Consider the following 17,884-nt stretch of genomic DNA (forward strand, 5'->3'; position numbering starts at 1 on the left):
CCTCTGTCTTTATATACTGTGCCACTATTCTTTGGGTCTTTCAGGAAGCAGAAATGGAACTATTTTATTGCTTTCTTAGGAGTTTTTTTACCAACAAACTATACTGTAGGACCACAGGAACTTAATCTGGTTCATCTTCCTTCTGATCCTAAGAAAAACTTTAGAACATGAATTATTTTAGTGCAAATATTCAGGAGTGATTTGAAATGCATTTAAAAAAAACCTGAATCCTATTCTGCAGAATGGTCATAAGGTACTAACTCTTATGATGAGAAGCCATCTACCTTACACTTTGCCTTGTCTTAAAATACACATAAAATGTTAAAATATAGCTTACAGCATCTTTTATACTTTAATTGTTAAAGTCTGCTTCCATTCAATTCTTCACTTACTGCCTAGAAATAATGAGGGATATTCCACAAATATTTAGGTTGTCTGGACTTCAGTAAAATGAAGTGTACCAAGTCAGTTGCACAAGGCACACATGCTATAATGCAAAATGCTATCACTTTTATTAGCTGTATCAAGTTGTCATTAAACTAGTTCTGGTTCTTGAGGGGGGTCTAACTTTACATCAGGTGGCAAGCCAAGGCTCCTATGTGTAACCACCTTGGGTTTCATTACTTCACCTGAAAATAAAAATTATAGTCTCCTGGAGCCACATATTATTTAGAATAAAAATAACCACATTGCCCTTTTTCTTACCAATACATTAATTCACAGTACTGTAAAAATGACAATTTCAATTCAAATACAAATCAAAAGGAGGAATTTTAAAAGAAGAACTTGTACTAAACCATACAGCTTGGCTGGTAATAAGAACTAACCCAAAAGTCATCGTAACTTTTCTTTGGACAATTTTTACTTTCAGCAGCTTTGGAATTTGAGCTTGCTCTTCTCAAAGCTGGGCATGCACAGTTGTCACTGCAAAATCTTGGAAGTGGGTCAGCAAGTCACAAAGGCAAAAGTCTGTATAAGCAGAGTTTTAAGAAATAAACAAATGCCAAATAAAATTTTCTGCATATCATCAGTAGGCTATCCCTTGTGACTGTGCTGGAAGTTCTTTTTTTAAATATTTTTTTCATAAATATTTGATGTCCAGACTGAACTCCCAAATCTCTTTACTAGGGGAAAGGGATACACTATACTGACTGTATTCATAGGATTATAACTGCTTTTTTTTGATGTTGGGAGGCTTTACAGGATAGTCAGGACTTCATGGCAGCAGAGCAGACTTTTCTTTTAAACTTAACCTCCCTCCACAGAAAGCAGTTATTCGTAATACTAGTATATTGATTTAAAGTTATGGCTTATGTAAAGTAGTACATCCTTCTGTAGAGACAACTACTTAGCTTGTAAATTCTTTTAGGATCCAGGCCTGCAAAGATTTACACACATGGATTCATTGTACATCCTGGTCCCAAGAAATCAGAAACAGGACTCCCATTGATTGCAGTGGAGCCAGGACAGCTGCTGGTTCCAGGGAAGGTAGTACTGCACAGCTGGAAGTTTGCCAGTTTCTGTGAGATGCAGCGTCTGAGGCCAGCTTTTTGACATGAGACATCAGAACTTTTCAACCTTTGACTTATTCTTACCACGTTCTAGGATACTTCTGATATATTGTCAACAAAAAAATTTGGCTCCTGTCTCAGTCAGCTTGAGATTCAATAAATTTGAAAAATACTGAGAAAAGGAATACTGAGAAAAGGTTAAACTGTTTAGAATTAACATGAAATATTTTTTCATAAACTCAAGTCTGTATTGCTGTGTCAGGAGAGGGGGAAGTTGTCTGCGCACACATGAACACACATACACAGTTACACACAAGTCAGAATTTCTGCAAGTATAAAACTGTTCATGACTGTCAGGTCAGCCTGGTGCTAAGTCCGGCATAAAGCCAGTGCAATCTCTGAGACTGATTGAAGCCTTCAAGACACAACTGACAGAGCCTGATCCTGCCACAACAACGGTTTTCCCCAGAGAGATTATTTTTAAACCGAAACAGAAAATGGGAGGGAAGTTCACATCTGGAGACCCAAATGCTATAATTTTTATTCTGGCTGAAGCTGACCTTTTACCTCTAGGTCTGTGAACTTGTCTAGATCAAGTTTGGATGATCTGTGTTTGAAGTTAATGTTATGGAGGCACTTCATTTTTGTCTACAGGTCTGGTTAATAGTAGCTATGATGTGGACATAATGCTCTGTGCAGCACAGCCCCACACAGAAGACACGGATGGATCCACACAAAACCACACTTGCTGGCTCACCCATTTCCTGGGGAAGCCTGGACCAAGGGCCAACTCTAAATAATATGGCTGTCTGTCATCCTTGTGCAGAACCCATGCTTTGTGTAACCCTAAAGTTTGGGGTTGTCTTCGCTCCAGGTCTTTGTGGTGTATGCTCCTCTCTGCTCTGAATTACAGGGACAGCAGACCTGTGTTTGGCCTGTGGTAGCTCTGATCTAAGAAAGGCTTGCAGTAAGCTGCGATACAAACCAAAAAATGATCAAATGAAAGCTTTCCAGTGTGTTTCCCAAGTTTACTTTTGCCTGTTGACTTTTTGTTTATTGCAGACTAGATGATCTGTAAATGGCATGAGGTCTCCCTGATGGACCTGCCAAGCAGCCTGGAGACCAGACACCATGTTCAGCACTAGTGCTGTGAAGGATTGGCTTTTTGTCCACCTGCAATTTATTGTGCTGCCTGGTGCTTCCCTATCGTGTGCAGGGTGAAGAAAAGCTACAAATATTTCTCCTTTCACAGGACCTTCCACCAGTAGGTCTGCTTTCACCTTGCATGACTTGCTTTCAACTCAGATGAGCTTGGCAATGTCTGCCATGCTGTGTACAACTAGGCACTTTTCTGTCTTTGCTCACCCCCACTGCAAAAGCCAGAGTGGGAATGTAGGTGTATCGACCTACAAAAGATCACCCATCCTACAGCCTGCTGGGGAGTACTGATGTCACTTTGCCTCAGTAAGGAGGGAATCCTGTTCCCTGCCAGTGCCAGAAGCAATTTTCTAGTCTAGCCTCTTCAACCGACTAATCAACACATGGACCTTGAATTATCTTGCAGTAATATTGGCACAGAGCACCATATGTTTAGATGGACAGACACTGCCAGCTTACCTCTGCCAAAATACATAGATTTTATTCAAGAGAGGATTTCTCCTTAAGTACAAAATTAATTGAAGAGAGCCACCAACTCTGTCTTGGTAACTCCATTATAGTCAGTGTCAATTATTCATATTGAAACAGGCAGAAGCCACCAGAACCGCTTTACAGCTTACTGGAGATAGATGATATAAACACTAATTAAGAGTAACATTGCTAAAATAAGATGCACAGTGTCTCCACCTGAAAAATTAGCAGATATATTGAGGGAGAGAGCTTGGTTGACTTGAGTAAGGGATGCAGAGACCAGCACCTCTGAGCAGTGACCAGGTCTGAAGAGTTTCTAGCTTTAAGGCTGTGTTCTTCTCTTTGGCGAATACCTCTGCTTCTCACCTCTGAGACCTCTCTGGAAGGCTAAGGGATCTGCAAGATATTTTTTTCACTGGGATGTTTTTGGCAAAACCATCTTATGTTCTTGACCCAACCTCTACTACCTGATTTGAGTTTTCCTTACTTTATGCAGTGAAAGTGAGAAAGGGAAGGTTTGTTTTGGGATCAGACATTACATCTGGCTTGAAGCCCTTTTTCTTACAGATTTCTTACAGGTTTCTCATGATGCAGACATGGCACTGGAAGGGTGATTTATTCCCAGGGGAGGATGGGTCCAGTAACAGCAATCACTCCCCATCAGTTGTTTGTTCTTAAGAGCCTTTAGCATCTGTTAAAGAGTGTGTGAGTCTTCCTATGCATGGCAACGGATGTTAGACCAGAGTCTTCCTTTCTGGTGGTAGCATCAAGCTGGATCAGAGTGCTCTCCACTTCAGCAACATCCATGCAGTGCAGCAGGGCTCAAAGGAGTGCTGTGCAAACATATGTGCAGCCAAAGGGAAAGAGGTGGCAGGCAGAAGGGAAGGGAGAATCAGAGAGCTGGCCACAGCGAGCAGAGGAAGGAGCATCGCTCACTACTGACAACATACAGCTGTGGGTCTGTTGCCCATGGCCAGCTCTTCATTATCACACACACTTGACTTGAAATCGTAGTGTCAGCCCTCCAGGCTTCAGCTAGGAGTGCTGCGCTGGCTGGAACCGAGTAAATTTCCCCCTTGAATCTAAACAACAAAGTTTCTGGATAAAAATGGCTCTGAAAGAATGAAATCACATTGAATTCCACTAATAATCTTGGATAGAAAAAGTTGAAGGGAATGTTCTGATGACGTCAAAGCAATATTTTTAATGTATTCCAAATGAAATATTGGGGGTTTTTTTGTTTGTTTGTTGTTATTTTTGGTAGCTTTTTTATTAAAAAAAAAAATTGCCTCCAGCTGGCATTTAAACTTCTGATTTTGGAAAAATCAGATTTGATTTTAAACAACTGGTCAGATCAGGAATTTTCAGTTTGAGTTCAGCAGGATAGAATCCCCTGCTCTGCTTTTGTTTGTTCATTTTCACCAGTGAATAAAACCAATATTGTTTAGTCTGCTTTAATGCTGATAGTGTTCTCAGCCTACTTCAGATGGAGGAACATGCAGCAATAATTTTTTCCTCCTTCCTTTCCCTCCCTAGCACTCTCCTAGTTGCCAACGCTCTCTAGGGACCATACATGGTTGGCTTCCAGGCTCATGAGATGGGATGACATGAGCAGACCCATGAAAGTAAAAGTGGCTACCCATGTTATTAAATTCAAGCACATGGCTGGTTCTTTTCTGTTAGGTCAAATGCCATTCCTAGGGATTCAAAGATTAGTAAAAGGGTTAAAATTTTCTCCAGCTTATCTTTTACAGGTCTGTTCTCTGGAATTATCCTATATTTTTCACTGAACAATTTTTTCTCACCTAGTTGAACAACATGGCTTTCAGCAACCTCTATCAACATAATTCACTGCCACTACTGAAAAAAATAATTATTAGCTTTACTGCAAACGCTTCTGGCCAAACTTTTAGTAAGATAATTGCACATAGTTGAAAAGGACTGAACAGATAAGAGAAAAATTAAGGTTGGAACTTGTGGAGGAGTCAAGTGCTTTTATAGTGTGTAATACTGGTACACACCAGGTACCCCAGGCAGTGTTACTGGAACCTTGACCTCTGTTTGGCTCTTGCTGTTGTAAGCAGACTTGCTATTTGAAGTTCTGCCCACAGTAGAGCTCTTTCTGAAAAGAAAATCTTGCTTGTGTGCCTTTCTTTTCCTTATAAAAGAAAAAAAAAATTGCTTCTCCAGTGCTGCTGGTGATAGGTAGTGCACTTCTTCAGAGTAAGCTGGATGTGCTTTCTTTGGTATCTGGATCAGAGTCAGTGCTCCCCTCCCTGATTTTCTCTTTCTGGGATAGGTTATTTACAGCCTGTAATCTTTCTAACACTCAGGGACCTATCTTTAAAAATATTATTGCATCAGAGAGGGTTTTTCAAACAAATTTAAATATTTTTATTTATTTCTAGTGCTTTGTGGCAAAGAGTCACATGGAGAGGACAAGGGGGGATGGACACAAGTTGTTCTTGGGGAGATTTCAACTGGACACCAGAGGGAAATTTTTCACAGTGAGGACAGTAACCATTGGAATAATCTCCCCAGGGAAGTGGGTGACTCGGCCACGTTGGACACCTTCAAGAGTCGTCTGGACAGGGTGCTGGGCCATCTTGTTTAGAGTGTGTTCTTCCTAGAAAGGTTGGACTAGATGGTCCCTGAGGTCCCTTCCAACCTGGGATTCTGTGTGCGATTCTGTGTGTGTGACTGACTTCCCACACAGGCACTCTGAGTTCACTTGGCTGTCTTGGGGTGTAAGGTCCTGATCCTGAAAGCACATGTGGATTCTTTTCTAGGGGCTGGGTGGGCCTGTTTGCAGTATTTGCAGCTGTTAAGCTGTGAAAGTTGTCCTTTGACATCAGACTGTATTTAATCCCTTTTAGTCTATAGATTAGTGGAAGACCCTTCATGATGCTGGATGAGAGAAAAGAGTTGCTTTCTTTTTAATTCCACTTTCAATTATAGCTTTTAAACACTGTGGACATTTTCTACAGCTTTCAGCCCCGATGTTTCCTCTGTAGGAGTTGTAATGAGTAGAGAAAATGGAGACAGGCAAGCTACAGCCTCTGCGGTAGGTCCTGGATTTGTTTATATTTGGCAAATGTTTGGCACATTGTGAAGATAAATCAGTAAAATAATCACAGTATTTCCAGCTCTGTGAATTCTAAATCCTGATGTATAAAATAAGTGAAGAAAATAAAGTGTGTGTGATCTTTCAGTAGCATCTCCATATGTCTTATTATCATTTCCTCATTGTGTTCCACAGTACTTAAGAATAGTGTCTGTAGTCTCTTAAACACCACAGAAAAGGGAACCCAGAGTTTCACAGCTCTGTAGGGCTTGTACGTGAATCTAGAGCAAGTATTTTCAAGACTTCATCCTCAGCCAGGGAGCCCAGAAACTACTTTTTCTCTTCTCTCTTTCAAATGATAGCAAAGGCTCTCTCCAAATTGCTTGACTACATGAGCTGGAGATTCAAAAAGGACCCTAAATAACACTGCATTTGCAGCACAAGTTGTAGCAGCAAAAATGGGAATGACTTCTCTCATGCTAAGTTAAGGGTTGTTCTCTTCCCAGGATGGCGTAAGTGGAAACTATCTATCTTGGTTAGCTCTCCCAATTTACTAACCCCTTGATGACCTCCAGCTTCTGTAACAAAAAATCCAGACTGAAATAACAGCAATGGAGAATTTCCAGATGTCAGCCCTGTTCTCAGTGTGCAACCGCGTGTGGTATTTAAACAGCTTCATGACTTTACCCCATCTCCCTGGTAACTTAACCATACATAATAATATAAATTCCCTAAGGTGGTTGGCAGAAGAAAACATTTACTCTGCCTCACCACCAATTTGTCTATGAACCCCTATCTCTACAGTGATAAAGATACTTCTATAACTTACCATGTAACAAGAACTGAGCAGCACAACAATCTGTTTAAAAAATTGTCAGGGTTAAGTAATCTTATTTGCTTTGAATTAAATTATATATGTACTGCACTCCAGTGAAATATAATGATCAAGACCTTCTGCTGTTGTTAAACAGTATCCTTCCTCTTAAGCCATAAGGTGCTTACAAACCACAATGCAGTGCTGTCTGGAGGTAAACATACCGGCTAAAGAGTGGTACAGTCATTATAGCACAGAGCTACACTCAAGTGAATAGATAGTCTCTTTCTCAGCAGGGCTAATTAGCTTAACCAACTCCTTCCTGCCCCCGAAAGCTTCCATATTGCTGCCAGTGCTGGAGCAGCCTCAGCTATAGCTGGAGGTAATCTGTAACCAGTGATGCATTGCACACTATGGAAATACTCAAAAAGGAAGCTGAACTGGTTTGTCATGTATGAGAAAGTGACCCATTTTTGCATTCGTCTCCTTTTTCCCTCCACCTGTTCTCCTCCCTTTGTTCTCCTGCCTATAAGCAACAAAACGTGCTACTGCTACATCCTTTTTTCCTAAATCATGTCAAACTCTTCATTCCCAGCAAATGCCTGACTGCAATGAATGGCTGGTTTTGATTGCAATATAGCTAATTTTTTTCTGATTTGGCAGTTTTGTTATAACCGGAACCTCTCCATAAACTGTAACAGTAAGAAGACATTTGTGATGCTGTGTACCCAGAGTATGTCCCACATTCTTGCAGTCTTGTGACAGACACTAACAGACGCATCAACACAGCCCCACAAGTGCTAATTTTCCTAAATTACAGACATAAAACTAAGATGAAAAAGCTTGGACCCACTGAGTTATTTAGTTACCTACACTTCCCATCTAAACCGAGGGGATAACGTTATTTCTACATACCTTTGTAGATCTGAAGATGAGGAACTTTTTGTGAGGTTTTGCTGAACCACTTGGAGCAGCAGCAATTGGAAATGATGTTTCCCAGGATCTGGACCAGCATCTTTATTTATTCTTAGTGAGTCCAGAGAGCTTACTTACACTGGGAGAAACTGCCAAATCCTTTCCTTCTGAGGCAACTGAGTCCCTAGGTTTGCAGGCCACTGTCTCTGCAACAACACAACTCCTCCCTACCTTTGATTTGGAGTGACCTAATATCTCTCTCTGCCAGATGATTTTTCCCTCTATTCTTTTTTGGGTTATATGCTAGGAAGTTCCCTCCTCCAAGTCTGATATAGAAAACTCTACACCTATGCAAATATCTTCTTCCTTGTCTCATCTGAGAACGTGGTCACTGTCAACTAGACACTTGTGATGAAGAAGCAAGTAGTTTTTCCATCACAGGTAAATGTGGATATTTTGCACAACTGTGCTATATTCTGTGGTTTTGTAATCTTCTTTAGGGACCAGTCTGTATTTCCCCCATGAGCAGTTACAAAGGATTCATATGTGTCTGTGCACAGTGCAATGGCCATCTGAACAGAGCTTTTGCAGGAGATGGGGAATGAAATGGAGGTGTTGGGGACAGCAAAAATTGTTATGAATTACTTGTCCCTTTTTAATTATTTATTCCTGCAGTTATTAGCCTTAGAGATTTCTTCCTTTAACCTCAAAAATATTGTAGTGTGAATCACAAATTGGTGCTGAGTTGGTGTGAGATTTAAAGGATCAAGACCAGGTTGTGAGGGTCCTGCAGGAGAGTAAGGGGCTGTCTGAAAATGAGCTATTCCACTTCTATCCCCAGACAAACTACAGAAACACTATGAGTATTGAACTTTTAGAGTAAGCACCTACCTTCCTTCTGTTACCAGAAGGATACAGAACTATTAAAATAAAGGAAAAAGAACAAAAACCTGAGAGGTCTGGCCTCCCACATGCTGAATATGCCCTTACTCTGTTAAGTCATTGACCTCCAGGGAACCACTCCAGAAGAGTTTCAGGGGAGTGCCACGCTATCTCACCAGCTGCTAAGCATTTTCTTTCTTCCTACATGCTATGAGGGTGGAAAAAAAAAAAAGAAAAGAAAGAAAAATTCAATTTTCCTAGAGATTTAAAAGGTGAAATGCATGGAAATATTTTGTTTCTGAAACTTTAGTAACAACAGCGATATCAAAATTCTCTAGTCTGGTTTTGTGTTTTCTTGGATGACTCAGTTTTTTGCAGTGGAGGAATTTTCAGCTGAAAACCTAGTCATTGCTATACAATTAAATGAGGTGGAATGAAAATAAGAGTATGTCACAGGTCATGGTATGCACCGACAAATGGAATATACCCCTGACATATCCCAGTGTCCAAGCACTAAATTAATGCCCTTGTTATTTCATGGTCTTCACACAGACCCTTCTGGTAGCTCAGGGTCATGATCTTTCCTTCTGCAGTGTTAACAGACCTTCTGAATTAGGAAGGTTTTTGCAAAACCAAAGAAATTTAAATAGTTATGTTCGCTTTTCTCAGCTGAATCAATTCTAATCCTTTGGTGACAGAAGTATACCAGTTCTCTAGTCATTCGCAGAGTCTTCTAGGACCGACAAAATTGACTTTCTGTCATTCAGACACAAGTAGGAAAAAAACCAGCTTGAAGCCCCACCTACTGCAAAACTTTCAGGACTAAATTATAAAGTAGCAAAGCAGGGCACAGGGCCATTTTCCCTTCTGTGATGCTAAAACGTACCATATGGCAAAGGTTCAGATACATACATATGTGCGCATATACCTTTATCTGTACGGCTACTGGGTGAAAGGAGCAGAGGGAGGGTACTTATGTAGCAATGGGCAATATGTGGTGAGTTTCTTAAATGGCTGAGTTGAAGCTGAATTTTAAAATTTCTGAGAAGGAGGCTTATGACACCTGGCTATGTTACCCATCCTATCACTGTTCTAAGCTCAGGTAAATATAACATCTTGGGGAAAAAACCACACGAGATTTCTTTTTTCTTTTTTTTTCCTACAAGTCAAATTACAGCAAGCTTCTTCCAGTCCTGAAATACAGAGGACACTGTCTGTGATAAACCCTGGAAGAAAACTGCACATTGTTTACTTTGACAGTCCTTAAATTCTTTAGTGATTATTTCTGGGATTTATATGTGTTTATGGAATATTTTCCTCAGTTAAGAAATAAGTTGACCTGGGGCTGACCAAACCCAATCTTTATCTTTGGCAAGTATGAAAAGATGCCATGTGATGCTATAGCAACAGGGTCCGCAATGTGCTTGGCAAAGTATCACATGAGAAGGAAAAGTAAAAGAGGAAAGAGACAGTAACAGGTATGATAAGTTAATGTGTTGAAGCATCTAATAAAAATAACAGTCAGAGCAGCAGGGCACAGCAGTGGAGGTAAAGAAAAAAAAACTATCCAACTGTGGAGTTAGTACTTTAATTCTTTTAGTGAGAGAGGCAGCTCCAGTGTGGTACATCCTTGAGATCACAAAGCATCTTGAAGAGTGGTAGTTAGAGAGAAACACAGTAAAAAGACACAGAAGTAGGCGCAGTGAAAAGGCAGATTTATTTACTAGTAATACTGTACAGAGAAAAAAAAAAAAAAGAGAGAAGCCACAGTTACAGCATGGCTGTTGCTGGCAGTGTTCTTGGTTTTTTATTTTTGTGGTTTTTTTTTTGTACTCATTTTTTTAATCTGAAGAAAAAAAACATAACAGTCAAAAAAGTACACTTCAGGTTACAAAGTACAGCAGCTATCCCCAGCAATTCTAATCCAGTGTTAGCACAGCAGTTTTTCCCCAACAAGATGGGATTTTATTTACATTAGCTCACAAAGAAAGTGGGAGACTAAGTCTTAAAAAAAATCTCAACCACAACCTACGTTCACCATAAAAGCTGCATTTTACACAACATTTTCTTGAACCCCTATAAAGAGTCATTCATCTATGGAGTGAATGTAGTCAGGAGGGGCAGCAAACCTTCAGAAATATGTTATTTTCCTTTGTCCTGACCTGCTTTTGCCTGGCTACCTTTGCTGCACTCAGATTCAGTGGCCACTGGAAAAGCAAAAAGCTTTCAAATGGATTTATCTTCTTTATCTGCCCCTAAGCAGTGCCTACATCCATACTTGCAAAATAACAGGGACAAAATTTGAGCCCATCACAGTAAAGCACCTTAATCATAGATACCACCAATCTTAACATATCCTCAAGGCTATCCCTAACCAGCCAGTGTTTAAGTATGTTACACTTCAAGCAAGTGCTTAAGATTAGTGGAGCTTAAGCGCAGCATTCAGCTGGGACTTTATATGGTTGCACAAAACTTTATGTTTGAATTTGCCTCTCTCTGACCAGCACATTAACTTAGAGTAGTTTCCAAGATACCAGTAGCTTCTTGGCAGGTAATTTTACTGAGAAAGCCTTTGCCGGCTGGATCAGTCTGTGGGGAAGTTCACACTTTCTTCTGGCTCCTTTGCTCTGCCAGTAGCAAAGTGACAGTTAGGGGGTGGCTTGCCTTCTGCTCCTGTAAATGGCTTCTGGATGCTAATATTTCATGCACTTGGGCATATCTAGATCACGCTGGCTTGGGGCGCTTAGTGCTTTCTCACAGGAATGGGAAGAGAGACAACAGATCTACCTAAATAGAAAGATTTCAGTGGAACCCACTGTCTGGGCAACCCACGGAATTCCAGCTGAATAGACAGGGAGAGAGTGCTTCTCTAATATAAAATTTGCCCTAGGAATCTAGGAAAATGCAGGTAGAGGTCCAAACGCTGAGGACAGCATACCATCATTTTGTTTTACTTGGGACTCATGCCAACAGGCCTGAGGTGAGGTTCTTAACCCAGCCTTTCTTCCCCCTATCTTTGCTTATAGGAGACCACACAGATGGAAGCAGAGACAGGGGGAAAAAAAGGAGCAATCGAGCAATGGTGTCCAGAATTAGTGCAAGTACAGAGACAGGGGACAGACAGAGTCTGGAGCAGAAGTGTGCAGAGGGAAAAATTTGGAAGGAAAACATTCACTGCCTCTTTTATGTTGTGTTTTTAAATTCACCCCCACCCTCTTCAGGCACTGGGAGTTTTGAGAGTTCCTGGGGGATATTTGTCTACTTTCAAACACAGTCAACAAGGAGACCATGCTCTAAGCCCCTCTCTGCAGAAAAGTGCACCAGTTTCACAACACCATTTAAAAATCTATCTAATTAAAGGAATGAGAAGACACAGTTAAAGCAGCATAAGCCTTGCTTGTAGCATATTTTTTAAAGACCAGACCCTATAAGCATTTGTGCATGTGCTTAAACTTTACTCATGTGGGTTATGTCATTAAACTAAAAAGGGCTTCTTGGGTACTTAATTTTATGCTCATGGGCAAGTCTTTAGGTCTTACAGAATAGATACTGAATAGATATACAAGGTCTAAATTCAGGTATGAATCATGACCATACCAATGCAAGTTAAAAACATACAAATATACCCAAACTGGTGGACTTGAGTTACTTAGCTAAATCTAAAAAAATCAATTAAGTTTTTTTTCTTCAGTTTCTAAAGTAGATTAATTCTTAAAACACACCCCTAAATCCTCTTTTGAGAAGCATTTGAGAAACAAGTGCAGGAAAGCTTTGCAATACAATAAAAGCAAAAACCCTCAAAATAAGAGAAGCTTTTGCAGACTAGAGGAAGGGGATCAGAATTATCCACAAGTTTGCCCTTAAGAAAAGAGGCCTATTCTTAATCTTCTGAACAGCTTAAATTGAACCACCACAAGAAAAAAAAAGCTATTGATTTTGCAAGACTCTTTGAACCCATGAGGAAAAGGCTCAGTTTTATAATGCTTTGATTTTAAATACAACTGGGACATTTTTAAGAACTTCATGCACCCTTGTCACTATTTACAAGCTAAGATATTATTATGAGTTTATATTACAAGTTGGATTTATATTCTCTTTGGACTAGATGACAATCCATTTATATTTTAAATTAAATAAATTCAGCCATTTTATACAATTTACTCTTTTACATTAAAAAATTACTGTCCGCATTTTTTTGTTGGATATTGTCATAGCCTGTGACCTCTGGTTAAGCTCAGAACTAAAGTTTACTCTTGCTGCCCGGAAGGCTCATAAAACATAATCTGAGCAAATCCTAAACCTTCTAATAGTCAGAGAGAACTGGTTGAAACTGGGTGAGTTTAGAAAAAATAAAGACACCATGTCTCATCCTGTGGGAGAATCCTCTACTTTGTCTAAATGATTTTGTTCTACTCTTTCCAGTGGCACCATCTCTTTCATTTTGAAACCTTATGTTGGATAAAGCATGACAAAGTGAAAAAACATACAGTTCTCCTATTTAGTCATACCTATCTACTGAAAGTAGATAGCTATTGCCTACCATGTTGGCTTTCTAGATAAAGAAGTTTGTCTAGCTATAGAAAGAATAGGTCCACCTTTTTCTGTGAAATAAATTCACCTATTTAGCTGTGTTCATAGCAGGTATATTAGATTCTACTCTTCTAACTTTACTCTTTAAAAAGTGTTGTGATCCTACTTCCTGGAGAAAATTGTGGTTAGGTCTACAAAAGATCCCAAGAAGCTGGGCATTGTCATAAACGTATGAAAAAGTTGAAAGGCTCAATGTCATGGGTAGGATGATATTCAGAAACTCAATACCCATTTAGGGTTTGTATCTCATTACAAAAATATTTATTCCTTAAAAAAATACACAAATGTATAATACTACATTTTCTATTATATCCCCACTTGCTTTCCAAGTATGCCATTTGGTTGTTGGACTAAATCAAAAGGTAGAACACCTTTTATTTCTCTAGCAACTCTGTATGCTATATTTCTGCTTTGATTAATTTGTATCTTTATAATTTTAATCAGTAGTAAACTTACGTAGAACAGCAGGGGACTAATATATTATTTGTCAGGGAAGTCCCACTTAATATTTGCACATCAATACCACTGCCGTGGTAGCAATGCTGACTCAAGACCTGATCCGACCAGATGCTAAGCACCATTTTGTTTTGTGTTTTTCTCAGCAGAAGTAGCAATGCTCAGAGTTAACCTCTAGGATTACACCACCCTGGGCAAACTCAGCAGTGCATAAAATTGGACAGGTACACAAATAACACCCAAACTACACCCTGTGTTAATCATTCATGCCCTGATCTTGCAGACACCTACACACATTCCTCCTGTGAGTAGTCCTGTTGGCTGAAATAGGTCTACCCACAGCCAAATTAGGAGTATGCATTTTTGTTTGCAGGGCTGAGGTCTTCTATTGCACCAGTAGAGGTACATTTCATGGAGAAGGGCTTGTGCACACTTCTCTTGCTGGGGATTGAAAGATAATGTTGTGTTTATACAGCTTTGGAATACAGCCTGCACTTTTTGGAAAAAAGTAAGGAAAAGAAAGATACAAAAAGAAGAAGGAAACCCAAGAGTGCTAAGGCAAACTGTCAAATGGCACATCATACCTACTTTGTCATTCATTTAGATAACATCACAAAGGCAGACCAGAGGAGTTCTGTAAACATATACCATACAGTACATCAGCCACAGGAAATTAAAAAAAGAAGAACAACCCTGTAATTCTTTTCTTTCTGTATTGATATTCTTGTAATTGAAAGAGATTGCCTAGCCACTAATCATAATGTTGTGTTTTTTGATTTGCATTTTTCTTCTGTTTAAAAAAAAAAGAAAAAAGAATGGAAGTAAAATGCAGTGGTTTGCAAAAGAAACAGTCCCTGAATGCAAATGAGGGACGACATGGAAAGCGGGTTCATAGAAACTTAGAAAATACAAAATATAAAAAAGTTCCATAGGTTATTTTTTCCCAGTCTAGGAAAAGATACACTGAAAGAGGTTTTTTTATTTGTTTTTCTTACAAAAGTTAAGGCGAGAAGTTTGTTGTGGCAAAATGCTATCATTGAACCAGTTTCTGACTCTACTTTTTTGTATCCCCTCATGCTGAAATTGAAAATGTATGTGTGATGGCATAAGTTAAACAGACAGGGATTTTGCTTAAAACAATACAAAAAACTGCTCCCGTAATGATCATTACAAAAATCTCTCTCTGCTTGACCGTAGAACAGATCTCTTCCTTCGTGCCTGATTGTGCATGAGTTTCCACAGGCAGCTTCCTATCTGAGGGTGAAAGGAAAACTGACCCCTTCGAAGCCCAAAGCAGCCCTGGAAAAACAGTTTACATTCATCAGCCTAGGCTAACACATTTGAATTCCTGTGTCATGTGGCTGCAGGCTAATGCCTAGAAGGGACACACCGATGCCCAGGCATGGCTGATGCCCTTGTGGAGGAGGATGATTGGAGTAAATGTGTTTCAGCAGACATAGCTAAGGCCCTCTGAGTTCGGACTGATTTGCTCCTGTTTCATGTTTTTCCTGACCTCAGGTGTGGAACTGCCTTTGACCCATAAAGACAAACCCTATACAGACAAACCTTTAGCTTTTCTGGATCTTTTGGGGCTCATTAACCATGGAGGTCATATGAACACATAAAAACCACTGGTCTTCCTAGGCACTCAATATTAGCTACAAGTAGTGAGCAGTAGGTATTTGGCAGGTTTAAGGTTTAAGGCTTGTGCTCTACTTCTAACCACTAAAGGGCCACTTCTGGACTCTTGTGTGCCACCATCTCCCCGCCACGTTGTGCCTCCAACGATGCAGTGGTCTCAGGCACATTCTGGTCCCAGCCTCAGCAAGCATCTCCCAAAGCTGGCCGCTGAAGGAGTCATCCCCAAAATGCTGAGTCTGTGCTGAACCAGAGGTCATCTGACAGGGGAGAACTTGGCTGAAGAAATGCATGGACAGAGTGGGTTAGGGTAAAGACGACACCCCAAATTTCCCAAGCAGAGGGCTTTGGGAAAAAATGTCCATAGGGGAGAAGGGTGGCAAGGGAATAAAGATCGGGCTGGGAAGACACTGGCATGCCAGGGTGGCCATGAAGGTGGCATTATACCCAGAGAGGAAAGGGTGGTGAGCAACGAGACGACCGGCCAGGCCAGGAGGAGATGGCTGGAAGATTTGTTTTTGAGCACTACTGGTGACGTGAACAGGCCCCAGAGTGAGAGAACTATTGCAAAGCGTGCCCAGATCCCACAGAACTCACGTGGTAGGGGCAAGAGGAAAAGGGCTTCAGCCCTTGTGTTGCAGTGCTTTGGGGCCCTATACCTGCCTGGGTACAGCCCCGCTGGGCTACCCTAGGCTTTAAAACTCAGGGTGTCATTTTAAGAAATGTTGAGATTTGTAAATGCTTAGTGTTTCTGGGAAAAAAATAAAAACCCCACACAACCCAACAACAAAAAAAAAACCCAAAACACAGGTTGCTAGTTTCCAACAAATAGCCACCAGACCTATTGTCACAACGCGGGGCTCTGCGGTCGTTCCCCTCTTTGATAAAACTTAGCCACCTACGCCTGAGTCAAGGGATGATGTGCAGAGCTTCTGTGGGTGAGTTTGGTCCTTCTCCCATCCAAAAGCCCCCAGGGGACGTGGAGGGAGCTTGTGGAAGTCTATTAAATCTGGCCACTGCAGCAGATATGGAGGCCAGCAAAATTTCTGCAGGTGTCACACGGATGTGGCTTTTTCTACTCTCTGCTTGCTTTTTTTTCCTGTCACCTGAGCAGTGGTGGGAAGTTGCATTGACCAGCTCTATGCTGATGGCTGAGTGACCTAACGTAAGAACTACATTTTGCATTTTTTTGTGTGTATGTTTTCTGTGTGCCTCATATTACCACCACCATGAACAAGTGTCTTTTTTACTGGCACAGAAAGAAAAGAGTACAGAGCAAGAACTCTGTTTAATTGGATGCTCTGAACTAACAATTAATGCAGTAAAAGCACCATCCAAGAAAGAACAGAAATATCATAGGAACCACCTCAGACTGAAAAGAGGCTTTTTGTTGTTTTCTTTTTCTTTCTTTCCTTTTTTTTTTTTTAATTTTTATTTTGGTTTTTTTTCAGTTGCTGTTATTGATTTTTAAAGTCTGATAGTTTCAAAGACACTTCAAAATAATCTCTGATACCTTTTAATGCCATCAGAAAATATAAATCCTGATTTTTAATCTCACTTCTGTAGTTATAAATCCAAACTAACTCCACAAGAGTGAGTGAAGCTACACTTAAGCAAAACCAGTGTGAGACAAGAATCAGGCTCATAATATCTCACCATGAAAAAGCTGGCTGCTTTTTCATTGTAGTTAGAAGAATCAAAGGACCAAGAAACAAAGAAATAGCTACAGATTTTGGATGCGTTCACCTTTTTACATTTTCACTTTGAGTTGTTTTTAACAGGCCTGATTTTCAGAGAGCAGACGAAGAAAAAATTTACTGGAAATCAGACCTTTTTGAAGTGTCCCACACTGGAAAATGAAGCATCCAAAACCACTGCAGTTTTTGAAAATGTTAGCCTTGCGACTGTAGGATTTTATCCTAAAAGAGCTGCTCCAACAAAACTCTGCTGGGCCTCCATGGGACTTTCACCTGGGTAAACAGGGCAGGATGAGACCATCACTTGTCATTATGTAGGTGCACTGGAGGTACACTCTGTGAGAAATTACACTTCCCTAAGAATTACAGAGCAAAACTCGGGCCCTGCCCCCATTTCCAGCACTGAGAATTTCGTCACAGAATCCAGTGGGAACAGAGTCAGACTGTGAGAGAAGTTCATTTATATTCTGAGGAAATAGAAAGCAATATCTCTCATCTACTGGAGTTCAGCAGGAAAACTTAACGTATAAACATTGGCAGAGTTACTGAAAGGCAAGTAATTAGATCAGTGACTCCATTTCAGTTGGTGTGACAGCTGCATCTTTTTCATGTCAAGTTAATTTCAACTGTAATTTGGGGAGATGAAGTACACATACAATACTGTAATCTGGAAGATTTATATAAGGCA

The 17,884-nt window shown here is 40.3% G+C and overlaps 1 protein-coding gene across 4 annotated transcripts in view; it reads right to left on the bottom strand.

Moving 5' to 3' along the window:
• Nucleotides 1–17,884, bottom strand: part of PALM2AKAP2 (PALM2 and AKAP2 fusion) — a 280,924-nt gene that overhangs the window by 125,297 nt on the left and 137,743 nt on the right. The gene's annotated exons all lie outside the window — the stretch shown is intronic.

Source organism: Phalacrocorax carbo, chromosome Z (assembly GCF_963921805.1).
Source record: "Phalacrocorax carbo chromosome Z, bPhaCar2.1, whole genome shotgun sequence".
Lineage (NCBI taxonomy): Eukaryota > Metazoa > Chordata > Aves > Suliformes > Phalacrocoracidae > Phalacrocorax > Phalacrocorax carbo.